Below are 17,886 nucleotides of genomic sequence, written 5' to 3'. Positions count from 1 at the left end.
AGGGGGAGAAACGGCAGATTAGGGAATGCTGAGCGTCAGGACTTGCTCCACAACTGTCCCGAAGACCCCGTGTTTCCTTTTAGTTGGTCAAAATCCTCAGCACTTTAATTCTGCTGCTCAAAATGGTGGCTGTGGTGGGAGGTGGTGTGGTGACAATGCCGTCGTGGTGCCGCTAAACTTGCCCCTGCCCCATTTTCTCCCTGAAATGGGATAAAACTGAGGCGGTGCTGAATTACAGGTTAGAGTTCACGAACCCCGTCTAAAAACACTGTGGAGAAAACTTCAAATTTCAAAAATCCAAATATTCTGATTTGGTTGATTGGAAAAAAAAAAAGAGGTAACTAATTTTGTCCTAAATTGTTAGAGAAATCTAGCGTAACGTATAAATAACGCCTTATGTTCTAAGAAATAAATCTGTGGTTTCTAAGTATTAGCTGCTTTAATTCCAAAAGGAAATGTAACCTGATCTGAGAGGTCCAATTTGTATGTATAACAGAAGTGAAAAATCGTTGCTACAGGTGAATAATCAGGGCCACTTGAGATGAGTGTTTTCGCTTCGGATCCCAGTATTTCTTGCAAGTGACACTTTTTTGGTGGTTGTAGTTAAAGTGTATGCTATTTGAAGTATATACGAATGAATATTTGGAATAAAGCTTGTACATATTGTGATCATCCATATCTCTCTGATTTGGAGATGTTCAGTCGAAGACTAATGGTGACTTACTCCTGCAATTCTTCTGTAATCTTTTTCACATGAAGTGTTTTGATGAATTTGATGAATACAGGTTAAAGTTTTCACTAATTATCAGAAATTAAAATTTTCAAAGTAATTTTTAGGTTTCTAGCAAATTTGAGAGTGCAGAACTTACTGAGAACATGATCAGTTTTGATTCTCTATTTATTTTGGTTAGGTGATTTTTTTCTTTTTTAATCTAATAATTTACCGTTCTGAACTGAAGAAGGATCACTTGATTACAGTTTATGATGCACTGGAAGAATCTTCTTAAAAACAGACAAACAAAAAACAGTACTAATACTGAATTGTACCTGTTAGGATGGCTGGAAAGACCCTATAATCTTAATTTACTGTAACTTTAGAAATGAATAATACCAAGTGGTAGAAGTTGGATATCAGCTTTTTTAGGAAACTAGTTTTCAGCTGTGGGAAAGTACTCATCTTACTCTTGACAACCAAACTGAACCCATGGATTTACAGAAAATTTAGGAAGCAGAATCTTCAAGGACTTGGCTTCTATTTATCTAAAACAAGGCAATCTCTTAGATAGCTGACAGGCTGGGAGCATTCATGCTGCAATTCTGTAAGAGGTCAAGACCTCCCATTTAACTGGTCCCCAAAGCATGGATATTTTTATTTTTGCATGTAAGAAAACCTTTTTCCTCTGTTAATTAGCCTTGAATGTACAGGATTTAATTAGAAGAGTCAGTATACTGGATTCTTGTTTTTTGGGTTGTGTTTAGGGACATCTGTGTTGCTGCCCCCCAGATAGGGGTTCTGCAGTCATCAGATCAAAAATCTGCAAATGTGTAGACATATTTTAAGTTCAAAATTTGTGGTTTTAAAAAGCAGTGCATAATCACAATATAAAACTTGAAAATTATAGCAAAATATAGGTAAGAGAATTAAATCACCCATAATCCCACCACTCAGGGATAAAAATTGTTACTTAAAAATTCCCAAATGTGTTCACAGCGTATTTGTGGCCCATTTTAATTTTCCAGATGAGGAGACTGAGCTGTGTGTAGCTGGACAACTGTAGATTAATGATACTGAGTTCACTGGTTGGTATTATGAAACATCTGTTACTAGCTGCTTAACTGGATGGATTACCAAAGAAGCTCATGGCATACCTCCTTTGCCTCAGGATTATCAAATTCGGAACCACTTCATTTATATCAAGTTTTCTATGATTGTTTAACATTCCAGTGGATTAGGCTGGTTATGTTTTGTCCTGATTAGAGAATGAAGAATAGTGAATTGACCTTCCTGAAGATTTAGTACTGATTTTCTTTTTTCCTCTAACAAGTGTTCTTTACAGTGAATAGCATCATACTTAACTAGATTGCGGTTAAGGGAGGATAGACCATCTTCGGTAATCTTGTCTGGAGTTAATTGTGATGGGTATAGGGTTGCAGGGAGAAATTCCATTATAAACATTTTGGGTATATTTTCTCCAGAGAAGAAACTATGGGGCCTCTATGTGATTATTTGAAAATGGTCATGTAGAATTATCTGGTTCATACGGCGGCAACATGATGAAAATAATCTGATTTTTAATAGTCCCATGTACTTTTTTCCCCCGAGCTTCCTGCTTTGAGAATGAATCCTTTGGGTTGAATCCTTAGGCATGAATTATTAAGCATTATTATGTTTATTCATAAATATTATTCATAATTATGAAAATAGGTGATAAAAAACTTGCCGAGAGAAACTTATTGGTACAGCAGTCTTAGTTCTCTGGGCCTGGAGCCCAAGGACGGGTTATAGGAGGTTTTGTGTTGGTGTACATGTATGTACTCTGCTGTCACTTTCATCAAATTTTGAAAGCGACCCCAACCATACAAAGGTTAAAAGGCCTTGAACTAGATGAAAGATTTAAGTTGGCCTTGAATAGGGGAACCAGAGGCTAGTTTCATGACATGAGATCCCGTGGATCAGGAGTTAGAAAACTTGAATTCTTATGCTTGTTTTGCTACTGCTGCCTCTGTGACCTTCGGCAGGTCAAATAGCCTAATGGTGAAGGACACTTGTATAGCACTTTGTACATTTCCCAAATGTTTTCTCATCTTGTCCATCGTCATCATTAATCATTACTGGGAATTAGCAGTTTTGCGGATGAAGGAATTGGAAGTTTAGACAGGCTAAGTTTCTTGCATAGACTCTCACCTGGATCTCAGGTTCTTTGATACCAAATTCTTTGCTGGTGCTGCTATATCACACAGCTTCTTCTTTAGTTTTCATTATGTATAAAAATGAAAGGCTGGACCTAGAAGTAATGGCCAAGATTTGACAGTGCAGATCTAGAGTTCTTCGGTTCTTAATAATGCGGGGTACAAAAGATCCTTTTAAAGGATCTTAAAATACAGATCTTAAAGGATCTGTTTTCTGCCGAATACAGAGGGACAAGTTCATGATTTCATTTGGTTCTTTCAGCAAATACTTATTGAGCATCCCCTATGTGCTAGATGCAGTATATTAAGTGCTGGAGATACAGATGTGAACATAACACAAACACTCCTTTAGTGGAAGGAGACAGATAATAATAAACTGGCACAGAGAGGGCCAAGTTGAGGGGGTGGGTGGTTACAATTTAAAATAGGGTGATTAGACGTGGGAGGGGTTTCTCTGGTGGCTCAGACAGTGAAGAATCTACCTGCAGTGCAGGAGACTTGAGTTTGATCCCCTGAAAAGGTTGGGAAGATCCCCTGGCGAAGGGAATGGCTGCCTGCTCCAGTCTCCTTGCCTGGGAAATCCCATGGGCAGAGGAGTCTGGTAGGCTACAGTGCATGGGATTGCAAAGGTGTGGGTGGCCTCACTGACAAGATGGCATTTGAGCAGGACTGAAGGAAATAGGGGACTTAAAATTATTTAAAAACTAGTAGTTTGTGGGACTTCCCTAGTGGTCCAGTGGTTAAGACTGTGCTTCACTGCAGGGTGTCAGGGTTACCTGGTCAGGGAACCCACATGCTGCATGGTGCAAAAATTAGTAGTTACAATGATCTATTGAACGGAAAATACCAGATGATCAGTGTCTCCTGAAGACTCAGCATATGCTCCTTCTCTGAGGAGGAAAGCCCAAGAACAGGATGTGAATAACAGAGGGTAGGTCTTGAAACCTGAAAGGGGGGACTGCTCCCTCAGAGTGTAACTCCCCCAAGGTGAACCCTGGATCCCATTCTGCTTATACCAGTGTCTTAAAGGGGAAGTCGTTGTCTTCGTCTTCATTTGCCTGTTCGAGAAGCTTCAAAAGCGTAGAGATTTTCCAGTTGTGGAAAGGGCAGTAACCTCTCATCTCTGAAGGACAACTCATGTTAGCATGTGGCTTGCTTTACCACGGAAGTTCAGTTTGGTCTTGCTTAATTTTCTGGAACACAGTGAGGAAGCCCAAAATACGACTTGGCAACATGGCAGCATTTGGTACAACCGACCGTCTGCCCTTTGATCAGGAGAGTCTAAGGGCTGAATTCCAGTTTGTTTTTTTTAAGGGGCTGGCTTCTTGTGGTGTGTTGGGTTGGGGGTAAGAATGAGGCGCTCTGGCATTACTGGGAAACTGCCGGTGCACACGGTGGTTTAGATAAAAAGTGGGTGTGGACAGAGTCCAGGGGGACAGAAGGCACAGTTTCTAACTAGATGGCCTTAGATACAGTTGATGAGATTGAAGGTACTTGTCAAAGGAATCATGCAGAGAGCCAGAAACCTGGACTGTGGACCCACCTCTGTCATTACCTGGTGCTGCGATTTTAGGCAGATCATTTGGTTTCAGATGCCCTATCTATAAAAAGACAGTTGTGGACTAGGTGATTTCTAGGATGTTCCTCAGGCCAAAGTGCTGCGATTCCCCTGAGATGTTTCTCAGTATGCACGGCACAAGTAACTGATCCAAAAAGTTTTCCTGAGCTCATTGGTTAGGGTCAGGTTGCTCAGATAGTAAAGAATCTGCCTGCAAAGCCGGAGGACCCGGGTTGGATTCCTGGGTTGGGAAGATCCCTTGGAGAAGGGAATGACAACCCACTCCAGTATTCTTGCCTGGAAAATCCTATGGACCGAGGGGCCTGGCAGGTTACAGTCCATGGGGTAGCCAAAAAAAGAGTCCACTGAGTGACTAACACTTTCACTTTCTTTTTTTATATGCTGTGTTGGGGTCCCTATCTTAGAAATTAATTTTGCACCAAACTAAAGCAGCAAATCCACACTTCATGTCTTCATAGATTATATGAGTTTGTCTTTCTGTGGAAATCCTGTCTGCAAATACATTACGTTGAAGGTAGCTTCAACAGTGAAGCTGTTGATATTGATATTTTCACTGTCTTCGAGGTCCTTTCAAACTAATATTTTGTATTTTGAGATTATGAGAAACTCAGGAAGATAAAGGTCTTAAATTGTGTTCTTTCCCCTTCACTTCTATTTATTCACTTAAATTGAATATCGTTCAACACGTAGAACTTTGAATGGAGGCGGGTAAAGGTTTTGGTCTGGGGCTGATGGCGAATATTTCCAGGCAGCTGTGCCCCCCTTCCCTGTATTTTCCTGTTTCACAGGACTCTGTTCCTTGAATGCTTTTATATTGTTTTCTCTACAGGAGCCTCTAACAAATACTTGTTTATTCTGGAAAATAAACTTGTTTATTCTGGAAAACTCTGGAATTCTCTTTCTTTGATTTAGACAGGAGTCTTCACATGGTGGTACTGAGCTCAGGATTCTCCCAGCCTTGTTGCATCAGGGTATTCAGTGCTGACCACTGCCGCGCGTGTCGCGGTGGTGCCTCCTGTCCCTGAAGAACACTGGGCCCTGAGGTGGGGGGACTCTTCCCCATAGGGAGTCCTGTTCTGGATGTAATGTTTTTTTGTGTAGGGTTGAAGGGATTTATTTATGCCGACTTGGCTGTCATCAGCCCGGGAAAACAGCTCAGTCGCGTCTGACTCTCTGCAACCCCATGGACTGCAGTACGCCAGGCCTCCCTGACCATCACCAACTCCCAGAATTTAGTCAAATTCATGTCCATCAAGTTGGTGATGGCATCCAACCATCTCATCCTCTGTCGTCCTCTTCTCCTTTCGCCTTCAGTCATTCCCAGCATCAGGGTCTTTTCCAGTGAGTCAGTTCTTCGCATCAGGTGGCCAAAGTATTGGAGTTTCAGCTTCAGCATCAGTCCTTCCAATGAATATTCAGGACTGATTTCCTTTAGGATTGACTGTTTGGATCTCCATGCAGTCCCAGGAACTCTCAAGAGTCTTCTCCAACACTGCAGTTCAAAAACATCCATTCTTCGGCACTCAGCTTTCTTTATAGTCCAACTCTCACATCCATACATGACTACTGGAAAAACCAAAGCTTTGATTAGACGGACCTTTGTTGGCAAAGTAATATCTCTGCTTTTTAATTTGTTGTCTAGGTTGGTCATAACTTTTCTTCCAAGGAGCAAGCATCTTTTAATTTCATGGCTTCAGTCACCATCTGCAGTGATTTTTGGATTTAGCCCCCCAGAATAGTCTGTCACTGTTTAGATTGTTTTTCCATCTGTTTACCATGAAGTGATGAGACCAGATGCCATGATCTTAGTTTTCTGAATGTTGAGCTTTAAGCCAACATTTTTACTCTCTTTCATTTTCATCAAGAGGCTCTTTAGTTCTTCTTCACTTTCTGCCATAAGGGTGGTATCATCTGCGTATCTGAGGTTCTTGATATTTCTCCCGGCGATCTTGATTCCAGCTTGTGCTTCATTCATCCTGGCATTTTGCATGATGTACTCTGCATATAAGTAAAATAAGCAGGCTGACAATATACAGCCTTGATGTACTCTTTTCCCAATTTGGAACCAGTCTGTTGTTCCATGTCCAGTTCTAACTGTTGCTTCTTGACCTGCATACAGATTTCTCAGGAGGTAGGTCAGGTGGTCTGGTATTCCCATCTCTTTAAGAATTTTTCAGTTTGCTGTGGTCCACACAGTCAAAGGCTTTGGCATAGTCCATAAAGCAGAAGTAGATGTTTCTCTGGAAGTCTCTTGTTTTCTCAGTGATCCAAGGGATGTTGGCAATTTGATCTCTGGTTCCTCTGCCTTTTCTAAATCCAGCTTGAACATCTGAAGTTCATGGTTCATGTACTGTTGAAGCCTGGCATGGAATATTTTGAGCATTACTTTGCTAGCTTTTGAGATGAGTGTAATTGTGCGGTAGTTTGAGCAATCTTTGACATTGCCTTTCTTTGGGATTGGAAAGAAAACTGACCTTTTCCAGTCCTGTGGCCACTGGTGAGTTTTCCAAATTTGCTGGCATATTGAGTGCAGTGCTTTGACAGCATCATCTTTTAGGATTTGAAATAGCTCAACTGGAATTCCATCACCTCCACTAGCTTTGTTCATATTGATGCTTCCTAAGGCCCACTTGACTTCACATTCCAGGATGTCAGGCTCTAGGTGAGTGATCACACTATCGTGATTATCTGGGTCATGAAGATCTTTTTTGTATAGTTTTTCTGTATGTTCTTTCCACCTCTTAATATCTTCTGCTTCTGTTAGGTCCATACCATTTCTGTCCTTTATCGAGCCCATCTTTGCATGAAATGTTCCCTTGGTATCTCTAATTTTCTTGACGAGATCTCTAGTCTTTCCCTTTCTATTCTGTTTCTATGTGGGAAACAGATCCTTTAATTTTTTTCTTAGGGCTTCCCTGGTAGCTCAGTTGATAAAGAATCCACCTGCAATGTAGGAGACCCTGGTTCGATCCCTGGGTTGGGAAGATCACCTGGAGAAGGGAACGGCTACCCACTCCAGTATTCTGGCCTGGAGAATTCCATGGACAGGGGAGCCTGGCAAGATTTGGTCCACGGGGTCGCAAAGAGTCGGACATGACTGAGTGACTGATACACAAACACACCCCTGCACACATACACACACCCTTACACACCTGCCCCACCCAAAATCATTTAGGGGAAGAGAACAGGTTGGGGGGCTGTCTAGAAGGAGCCGCGATGCCACCTGTGCCATGTTGGGGGGCTGTGGAGAGGGAGCCCCGACGCCGTGCATACCTGAAGGGGGCCCTCTCTCAGCCCTCTTGCGGGACTGAAGCCAGGGGTGGTGAGCGTGCGCGTGCGGACAGTGAGTGTGTGCCCCTGTGTGGGGACTGAGCTCCTCAGGTAGTACGAGGTGTGTAATTTAGGCAGAACCTGGGCCTTCTGCGCGGCCTCGGCTCTGGCGGCACCACGGGCGTAGTGGATTCACACTGGGCATCATTTTAGCGGCAGGAAAGGTTGCGTGGTGGCGGTCTGAGCCGTCATGCATTGTGGGCCTCCAGGTGTGGAGTCAGGCCCTTCTGGCCGCGACTCAGTGATGTGGATCATCCATAAACCCAGTGCATGCAGTTTATGTAGAAACATTCGGAAGGCGGCGTTTGGAACCCTGACCTTGTGTGGCCTGGAAGATGGGCACTGGACACATGTCCTGTCCTCTGCGTCTCAATGTCACGGTCACTTCAGCTTTGGCCCCGGCCCAGCCTCTTGAATTTAAGCAAACTCTGGGAGAGGGTGAAGGACAGAGGAGTCTAGCATGCTGCATACAGCCCATTGGGTCGCAGAGTCGGACATGACTTGGAGACCAAACGTCAACAACACCCGCTTGGGCTTTCTTTGGGTGGTGTGTGGCCCCGGGACTGAATGTCATCACAGACTCTGCACCCTTCTGTGCACCCCTGTGACCCGCAAGTAAGTGCTAACAGGCACTGATGGGGCCACGGTTATTCTAAACTGTTTATTATCTTTTTAATGTTGAACCTTCAAGTCACCTACCATTAATAATTGCTAAGAATAGGGTAAGTTCTTATAGCTGAGAGTGCTCTGAGCAGTCTGGTGGAGGGGAGAGTGTTTTTCTCTAGGCCAGTTGCTTTTGATGAACACCACTCCCTGAGTGGTCATTGTTTCAACAACAATGCACTGAGGACAGTTGATTTGCTTGACAGAAAATGTGTTAAATTAGCAAATCTAGCAAATCTTTTCTCCCCCACCCCCATTGTGTCTCTTTTATTTCCCTGAAAGGTTGTGTTTGCAGAGTCTTCTAGGTGTGAGAGACAGTTTTTATAATCAGTTCTTTGTCTAGGGGACACTTAGATAGGGTAAAGGTGACTAAGAGAAACTTGTGTCATGATTAAGGGATTTAATTTTTTTTCACTCTTAGGCTGGTATTGATTTGGGTTAGTATCCCACACATTGTTTCTGAAAGACCTATTCTCTCCTATTTTCCACTGTGCTGTTGAAGCAGGCACCCCAGCTTTCCTTACTGGATATTGGGGATTGGGAGGGAAATGTTCTAACAGTGTTGAGAATGCCTGTGTCCATATAGCTAGATTTTCATCACTTTTGATGGAGCACCTCTCTTCATTATATATAACTGTACTTTGGAGTTGCATGTTACAGAAATCTAAAGTAGTAGTGAAATTACAAAGAAAAGTGGAATCTGAAACCCCAGGCAGTCTCCTTTCTCTGTTGTCACTTTTATTAATACTAGCTGCCCCAGAATGATTGTAGAGCTAAGGGACTGGGTGCGGTTCTGCTGCTGCCCTGGGAAATTGGAGTAGTTGTCGGGGAGGAAAGGGTGGCTGGCTGGGTGGCAGCCATGGCTGCAGGAGTTCAAAGGCCTCTGGGGTCCTGAGTGAAGTGCTTCCTGGAGAAGGCAGGGCTGGGAGGGGGTCACAGTGAGGAAGTCAGGGCAAGGAGATGAGCCTTCTCTTGTGTGGAGGGCTGCTGAAAGATGGAGGCAGGATGCTGCAGCAGGCCTGGAATGCCAGACCCGTTTGTGTGGATCTTTTTTATTCAGGCACTGAAGTTTTAGACAAGAATGATCTTAAAGTTTTAGACAAAGAATGTCCTGAGTACTACGTGTTTTGATATCTAGGCTTAACTCTAGGAGTGGAGTGGGTGTAAAATGCTTCAGGTAGCAGTGACAGGAAGAGACCTTTGTTGCTGGCTTTGAGTGGAACTAGATGATAGTGTTGGGTGCATCAAGAAGGTGGTATGGGGTAAGGATGTTGGGGGCTGCAAGTGATGGGACGCTGCACTGAAAAGCAGTGTGGTTTGTCCTAGAACCTGGGGTCTGGAGGATCGTGGCAGGTGTGCCGCCCAGTGACGATGTCCTTAGGTGCCCAGGCAGCTGCCTGTGCATGGTTACAGGATGCTTGCACAGTTCCAGGGTCTGCATTGCTGAGCGTTTCAGGGAAGTACAGGAAAATTACAATTTCAGTTGAAAACAGCCATTGGGTTGGTGATTTGAAGAGACTAGAGATAGCATCACCGTCTCAATGGGTATGAATTTGAGCAAACTCTCAGAGATAGTGCAGAACAGAGGAAGGAGCCTGGCATGCTGCAGCCCACGGGGTTGCAGAGTTGGACGCGACTTAGCAGCCACTGAACAACAACAGCAAAAGCAAGAGATGGCATTAGAGAAGGCTATTGGAGAGAGGACGAGGGAGCGGCTAAAACTGCATTTTCCTGGAATGAGAGAGGAAGAGAGCTCTCTAGGAGGCTTAAGAGAATGGTGGAAAAGAATTAATGTTTAAAAAAATTTTCATGAATAATATGCAATATAAGAAGAATCCTCAGTTCCTCCCGTGTTAACATTTTAGTGCCTTACTGAAGAGGTGCATTGTGGGACAACCCTTCCCTGGCTTTTTAAAAGAGTCATTTTCCAAATTTTCCTCCCTGTTTTGTGCTGGCAGTCCTCTTCACTCTTCTTCCCCTTCTGATTGTCGGGAGGTGGGGTGGTAGTGACCCCACCCCTAGGATTGCCAGTTGCTCCTTGTTTTAGCTTCCTGTTTAGGAAAATGAAAATGAAAATCTGGGCCCAGAAATGTACCCTTTTTATCATTAGAATTTTAAATTTGTTTATCTATTGATTGTTTGAAATTCTCCAGTTCTTAGATTCTTTCTGCTAGTATTTAATGATCTGTAAGACTACTACTGATAGTGTAGCGGATGCTGAAGCTGAAACTCCATCCAGTACTTTGCCACCTGATGCGAAGAGCTGACTCATTGGAAAAGACCTTGATGCTGGGAAAGATTGAAGGCGGGAGGAGAAGGGGACAACAGAGGATGAGATGGTTGGATGGCATCACTGACTCAATGGACATGAGTTTGAGTAAACTCCTGGAGTTGGTGATGGACAGAGAGGCCTGGCGTGCTGCAGTCCACAGGGTCGCAAAGAGTCGGACACGACTGAGCCACTGAACTGAAGACTACTACTTAAATGGGACTCTGATCCTTCTGTAATGAGAGTTTATGTACAAACAGGATAGCTATCAGTGCGATGTGAAAGTCGTTCAGTTGTGCCTTACTCTTTGCGACCCCGTGGACTATACAGTCCATGGAATTCTCCAGTCCAGAATACTGAAGTGGGTAGCTTATCCCTTCTCCAGCAGATCTATCTGACCCAGGAATCGAACCGGGTTCTCCTGCATCGCAGGTGGATTCTTAACCAGGTGAGCTACGAGGGAAGCCCAGCAGTGTGATATGTTCTTTCTAATCACAGTTCCCCATGCCTGGGGGAGTAACAGCTCCACAGAAAGGAGTATTTCCTTCACTTATTTGTTTGCCTTATCTCCTTCCTGGTTGTACAAAAATTTTTGGAAGTTAATCTGACTGTTCTACCTGCCCTTTGCCCCCTTTCTCTCCTCCTGTGTCTATATTAAGTCTATATCCTGGCTGGTAACCTGACATCTTGCCTGAAAAGATGCACTGGATCAATCCCCATTCTTGGGATTCTAGTTTAGGAAATACAAGGGTTACCAGGCTAGTGTGAAAAAGCATTTAGGTCACAACAAAAGCCTCGATACAAACCAAACTCTTGCATTTGGAGGAGCAGAAATTAAGGGGATTAATAGGAAGACTTCAGCCTCCCCCCCCACCGCCGCCACTGCTGTCCATCCTGCAGGAACCCCCAAGCATCTGGGGGAGTCTGCGCTCCTTGCCCCCCAAAGAAGGATATGTGCGTGTATTAAATATTTTATAAACATGGGCTCATGCTTTTACATACTCTCCGGATTCCTGTTTAATTCAGTTAACAGTAATACACGATGTAGAATGCTCTTTCATAGCATACATTGTGACTTTAATAGTTTTGGAGCATTTATGGTCTGATTTTATTTAACCAATCCTCAATGGAGCATTGAGGTTTTATTTTTAGTTGTTTACTATCATAACAGCCATGGACAGAAAGATTTTTTTTCTACCCAAGATAGGATTAGTGTTTTTGTTCATTAGATTTCTCTTATTACTGTCTATGTTTGAAGTCTCATCTTGAATTTCATAGTCAATTTTTATCTTACATTTCATGACAAAAACTAACATGAATTTGGTGCCCACTGTGGGTGCTCCAGGCACTGCTTAGTGTTTCTCATGTGTCAACTTATCTGTACTTTTTTTTTAATTGAAATGCAGTTGACATACAACATTATGTTAGTTTCAAGTGAACAGCATAATGATTCCATATTTGTATATATTATGGGCTGATCACTACAACAAGTCTAGCTAGCATTCAGTACCACCTATAGTTACAAATTTTTTTTCTTGCAAAGAGAACTTTTTAAGATCTGTTCTCTTAGCAGTTTTCACATACAAATCGTACAACACAGTATTGTTGACCATAGTCACCATGTTGTACATCCCATCCCCTTATGAAAGGAGATTGTGCCTGCTGACCCATTTACCCATCACACCACCTCTGCCTAGGAACTACCTGTCTGTTCCCTGAGAGTAAGTTGCAGACACGATACACCTCACTTCTAAACAGTGTTTTTATGCCTTAAAAAGGAATTCCCTTTAGCTCAGATGGTAAACAATCTGCCTTCAATGCAGGAGGCCCCGGTTCTATCTCTGGGTCAGGAGGATCCCCTGGAGAAGGGGATGGCAACCCACTCCAGAATTCTTGCCTGGAGAATCCCATGGACAGAAGGGCCTAGCGGGCTACAGCCCATGGGGTTGCAAAGAGTCGAACACAACTGAGTGACTAACGCTATATACTATACTACTATGCCTTAAAAATGCAGATGTTTTCTTACATAGCCATAGTACAGTTATCAGAACCAGGAAATTAATACTGAATAAGATCTTTAGATATTAATGTGTAATTTATAGGTTTTTATGATTTTAAATTCAGTATTATTTTAGAAATTATTATGGTGGCTTGGGTTTTTAATGTAGGATTATGTGTTGCATTTAGCCATTGGATCTCTTTCAGCTCTGTTAGCCTAGAGTAGTTTTTCAGTCTTTGTCTTTCATAACCTTGACCTTTTGAAATGGAGACTGTCCCTCAATATGGGTTTGTTGTATGCACTCTCTTGATGAGATTGAGGTCCTGTGTTTTGGCAGGAGTGCTGAAGGAGCGGTGTGTCCTTAGGGCAGCAGATCAAGAGTCACGTGATGTCACTTAGTCCGATGGCGATGGTTATTATTAACTTTGATTGCTTGGTTTGAGGTGGTGTCTGCCAGCTCTCTCCGCTGTGGATTTACTGTCTTTCCCTTACAATCGGAGACATACCTGGTTGGGAGAGGCTATGTAAATGTCCTGTTTACCATCAAAATTTCACCCATTTTAATCCTTGCACAGTGCTTTGCCTGAGTCAGTCATTACATAATAGTTGCCAAATTGTTATTTTCAAATTGTATCATTCTTTTCACACTTAAAAGTTGGCATTCATAATTTAAGAAATAATTTTATTTAAATTTTATTTGTTTTAGCGTCTCTGGGTCTTTGTGGCCTTTGCTCTTCGTTGCAGTGCGTGGTCTTGTCCCTGCAGTGGCTCCTCTTAAGCCAGCACGGGCTCTAGGCGCACGGGCTGCGGTAGTTGCAACATGCAGGCTCCGCAGTAGCGACTCGTGAGCTCTAGAGCACAGGCTTAGGAATTGTGGTGCACAGACTTAGGCGCTGAGGCATTTGGGATCTTCCCAGACCAAGGGTGGAACCTGTGTCCCCTGCATTGGCAGGCGGATTCCTCTCCACTGAACTGCCAGGGGAAGAGTGGAGTTTATAGTTTTCACTCATAGATTTAAAAGTGTTTGATTCAAAACTGTTTCTAGTATCTGATTTTATAAATTTTTTTTCTTGGAAATTTCATCTAAAGTGGATAAACATTGATATACTAATTTTCACAAAGTAAAATAATTTGTAAATGATAAAAAAATTGTAAAGCTTCAGGTCTTTTTTCGTTATACTTAAAAAATGTTTCAAACCTACAGTGAAGTTCAAAGACAAATATAGGTGAGCCTTGCATACCTTTAGTTTAGATTCACCAGTTGTAAACATTCTACTTTATGTTTTCTTTTTTGATGAACCATTAGAAAGTAAGCTGGCAGTGTGATACTTTTCTCCTGAAATACTTTGCCATGCGCTTCCTAAGAATAGGGACCCTCTCCCACATGACCGCATCAGCATATTCACATTTAAGAAATTAACAATAATTCTGTAATATATCAATATCCGAATGTTGTCACTTGTCCCCACAGTGACTTTTATAGATGTTGTCCTTCACCTCTATCCTGGATTACATATTTGTTTGGTTTTGGAGATAGTTTTTAAGCAGATTGAAGCCAATCGTTTATCCCAGTAATAGGGAAAAGTTGATCAAATGATTTAAATTTCAAGCTGTAAATATGTGAGGTGAAATAATAAGGAAAAAAGATTTCATTGGAATAATACTGGCTCCAGTCCAGGCAGTGCTCAAGGTGTGGACAGACTCTCTCTGAGCCTCAGCTTTGTTGGAGAGTTTTTTGCTCATTCCATAGGGTTATGCTAAGAGTCAAGTGTTCATTAACATTGTGTTTTAAAATCAGTTTTGTTAACTATAAATACAATAAACTTGCATCTTTTTTAAGTATGTAGTTTGAGTTTTGACCAATGCATGCACCCTTTTGAGTATCTTTACTTCAATCAAGATGTAGAACATTTTGAGGGAGTTTCCTTGTGGTCCAGTGGTTAGGACTCTGTGCTTCCACTGCTGAGAGCACAGGTTTGATCCTTATTCAGGGAACTAAGATCCCACAAGCCGCATACTGCGGTCAAAAATCACCCGCAAAAATATAGAACATTTTTGTCACCACCGAATTTTCCTTGTGTCCCTTGGCAGTCACTGATGTGCTTTCTGTGACTGTAGATTTGTTTGCCATCCCTAGAATTTCACATAGATCGTCTCACAGTCCATGTTCCTTTGTATCTGGCTTTGGTCAGCATGATTTTGAGAGGCGTATTGTTGTGTGTCTCAGTTGTTATGAATATAAGTGCTTGTATATTCACTTACTGGGGAAGGAAATGGCAACCCACTCCAGCATTCTTGCCTGGAGAACTCACTGGACAGAGGAGCCCATGGGGTCACAAAGAGTTAGACACGACTGAGTTACTTCCACTTTGCATGTTCACTTATAAGTCTTGGTGTAGATATTTGTTATTAATTCTTTTGAGTAAATAGCTAGCCATGGAATTGTTGGGTCATCTTAACTTTATAAGAAACTGCCAAATTGTTTTCCAAACAAATTTCTTTTTAAATTATTTCAATGTATACTTTGTGCATGTTAACAGCCCTGTGTACATTCTGTGACTTTCTGCGGTTGTGGAAACGCTGTCACAGTCAAGGTGTAGAATAGGCTCACCCCCTGAGAACTTTGATCACGCGCCTTGGTAACTGAGCATTTCCTCTAGCCCTCAGCAGTCACTCCTCTGTGTCACATAAATGGAACTGTACAGTGTGCAGCCCTTTGGGTTCCATGTCTTTACTTGGCAGAGTGCATTTGAGGTTAATTCCTGTTGTGCCATGTGTCAGCACTTAGTTCTGTTTATTGCCAAATACTCCTTTGTTGGGACACACCGGTTTGTTTATGCATTCATCAGAAGACCATTGGAGCTAGTTCTAGTTTGGGCGATCATGAATACAGTTGCTTAAGCGCTCATGTACAGGTGTCATTGTGAATACCGAGCAGCAGGATTGTTGAGTGCCGCAAAGTGCGCGGTTCCTTTGGAAAGCAGCGTGGTGGTTTCTGGCATTCCCTGCAGTAGTGTGTGAGCCTCATTCCTCTCTGTCTAGTGTGTGTTCTTGTCAGTGTGGTTTTGAAAACTGTCCTAAGAGGTGTATACTGCTCTCTCGTTGTGTTTTGAATTTGCATTTGCCTCATGACTAATTGTACCGAGTATTATTTGCCATCCACATACTTTGGAGAATTATCTTTTAAAATCTTTGCCCATTAAAAAAATAAATCTTTTGCCCATTTAAAAAAATGGGTTTTCTTAATATTGAGTTTTGAGAGTTTCTCATGTATTTACAATAGAAGTTCTTTATAAGGTGCATACTGAGAAAATATTTTCTCCTGTTCGAGGGCTTATCCTTAATTCTCCTAACAGTGTCTTTTTTTTTTTTTTTTTTTTGCCATGCCGCGTGGAGGATCTCAGTTCCACAACTAGGGATTGAATCCCTCCCACAGCTGTGAAAGCCAAGAATCCTAACCACAAGGCCACCAGGGAACTCCTCAACAGTGTCTCTTGAATAGCAGAATATTAAAATTCGAGAAATCGAACTTAACAGTTTTTTTTTTTTTTTTTTTTTTTTTGGGATCATGCTTTTGGTATTGTATTTAAAAAATGATAGCCTAACCCAGGATCACCAAGAATTTCTTTTGTGTTTTCTTCTAGAGGTTTTACAGTTGTGGTTTTATAGTTGCTTTTTGCATGTTTTGTTGATAGTGTATGAGAAATATTTTTATAGCTCTTCATTTGATCTCTAAGAAGTAAGTGGTATTTTTCTATTTCCATAGAACTGTCTGGGACAGTCCAGAGGGCCAACCCTTAGAAGCAAAGTTCAGCTTAATTCTGGAGAATACAGAATCATTTTATGTTGAAAAAGACATATCTTCATTCTGGGTTTGTGAAAGGGGATTTTCCTCAAAAGTTGGCTGCAGCGGGCTTTCCTGGTGTTTCAGTGGTTAAGAATCCGCCTTACAGTGCAAGGAACATCAGTTAAATCCCTGGTCCGGGAAGATCCCACATGGCGGGAAGCAAGTAAGCTCCTGTGCCACAACTACTGAGCCAGTGCTCTGCAGCCTGAGGCCACAACTACTGAGCCAGTGTGCCCTAGCTACCCAAGCCCAGGTGCCCTAGAGCACGTACTCTGCAGCAGGAGATGCCAGTGCAAAGAGAAGCCTGCGCACCGCAACTAGAGAATAGCTCCCACTCTCCGCAACTAGAGAAAGCCTGCATGCAGCAAGGGAGACCCAGCACAGCCAAAAAATAAATAAATCTTAAAGAAAAGTTGGCTGCAGTGGTGCTACAGAAGCATCAGCATTGTGTGTGTTAGCTCTTTCTCTGGAGGTTGGAATTTGATGATGAAAATAAAGAGTAGATTATTGAGATAGTTGGTACACGATAATTTAAGAAGCAAAAACAATTTGTTTATTTTGCATTCAGTTCCTCAAGTACTTAATGATTAATGGGATAAAAAGCTGTGAATGCAAACTCACATGCAGATTAGTACAAGTAAAACTGGAGAAATCTGAATAAGATCAGTGGATGTAGTTTGCTGGTGGCAATATCATAGTTGTGCAAAATGTTAGTGTTGGAGGAAACTGAGCAAAGTGCCCGGGTTTCTCTGTAGTATTTCTTACACCTACATGCAATTATGACTTTATTAACTGGAGATGTATTAATACATGTTTTGTTACCAAAATGTTGTTGATTGGAGACATGTTTGTAGACTTGATACAATTGACATCATCGTGTAACATTGTTAGAGCTTCATATTGATCACGGGTTCATTATACAATTCGCGATTGTTATTATCGTTCACATCTTGCTCCATTGGGTTTTTGCTCCAACCTTGTGTATATTATAGGTGTAAAATTTTCAAAAAATGACGTCACAAAATTTTGAGTGAAGAAACTTTTTTGGTGAATTTTATACAGATACTTTCTCTGATTGTCTGAGCAGCATATATACTACTGGTTTCTCAGAAGAGGATAGTTCTTCAGAATATAGTTTTGCTTCAGATGACGTGAATATTGTTGTTGTTCAACTGCTCATTGGAAGTGATGGACAGGGAGGCCTGGCGTGCTACAGTCCATAGGATCGCAAAGAGTTGGACATGACTGAGCAACTGAACAGAACTGCTAAGTCCTGTCCGACTCTGTGT

The 17,886-nt window shown here is 42.2% G+C and overlaps 1 protein-coding gene across 8 annotated transcripts in view; it reads left to right on the top strand.

The window, feature by feature from the left end:
• LOC129643204 (chromatin remodeling regulator CECR2) overlaps positions 1–17,886 on the top strand; it is a 118,107-nt gene that overhangs the window by 3,311 nt on the left and 96,910 nt on the right. The gene's annotated exons all lie outside the window — the stretch shown is intronic.

This window comes from Bubalus kerabau, chromosome 1 (genome assembly GCF_029407905.1).
Source record: "Bubalus kerabau isolate K-KA32 ecotype Philippines breed swamp buffalo chromosome 1, PCC_UOA_SB_1v2, whole genome shotgun sequence".
Classification (NCBI taxonomy): domain Eukaryota; kingdom Metazoa; phylum Chordata; class Mammalia; order Artiodactyla; family Bovidae; genus Bubalus; species Bubalus kerabau.
The sequence above is the reverse complement of the archived record's forward strand: the minus strand, read 5'-3'. Positions and strand labels throughout refer to the sequence as shown.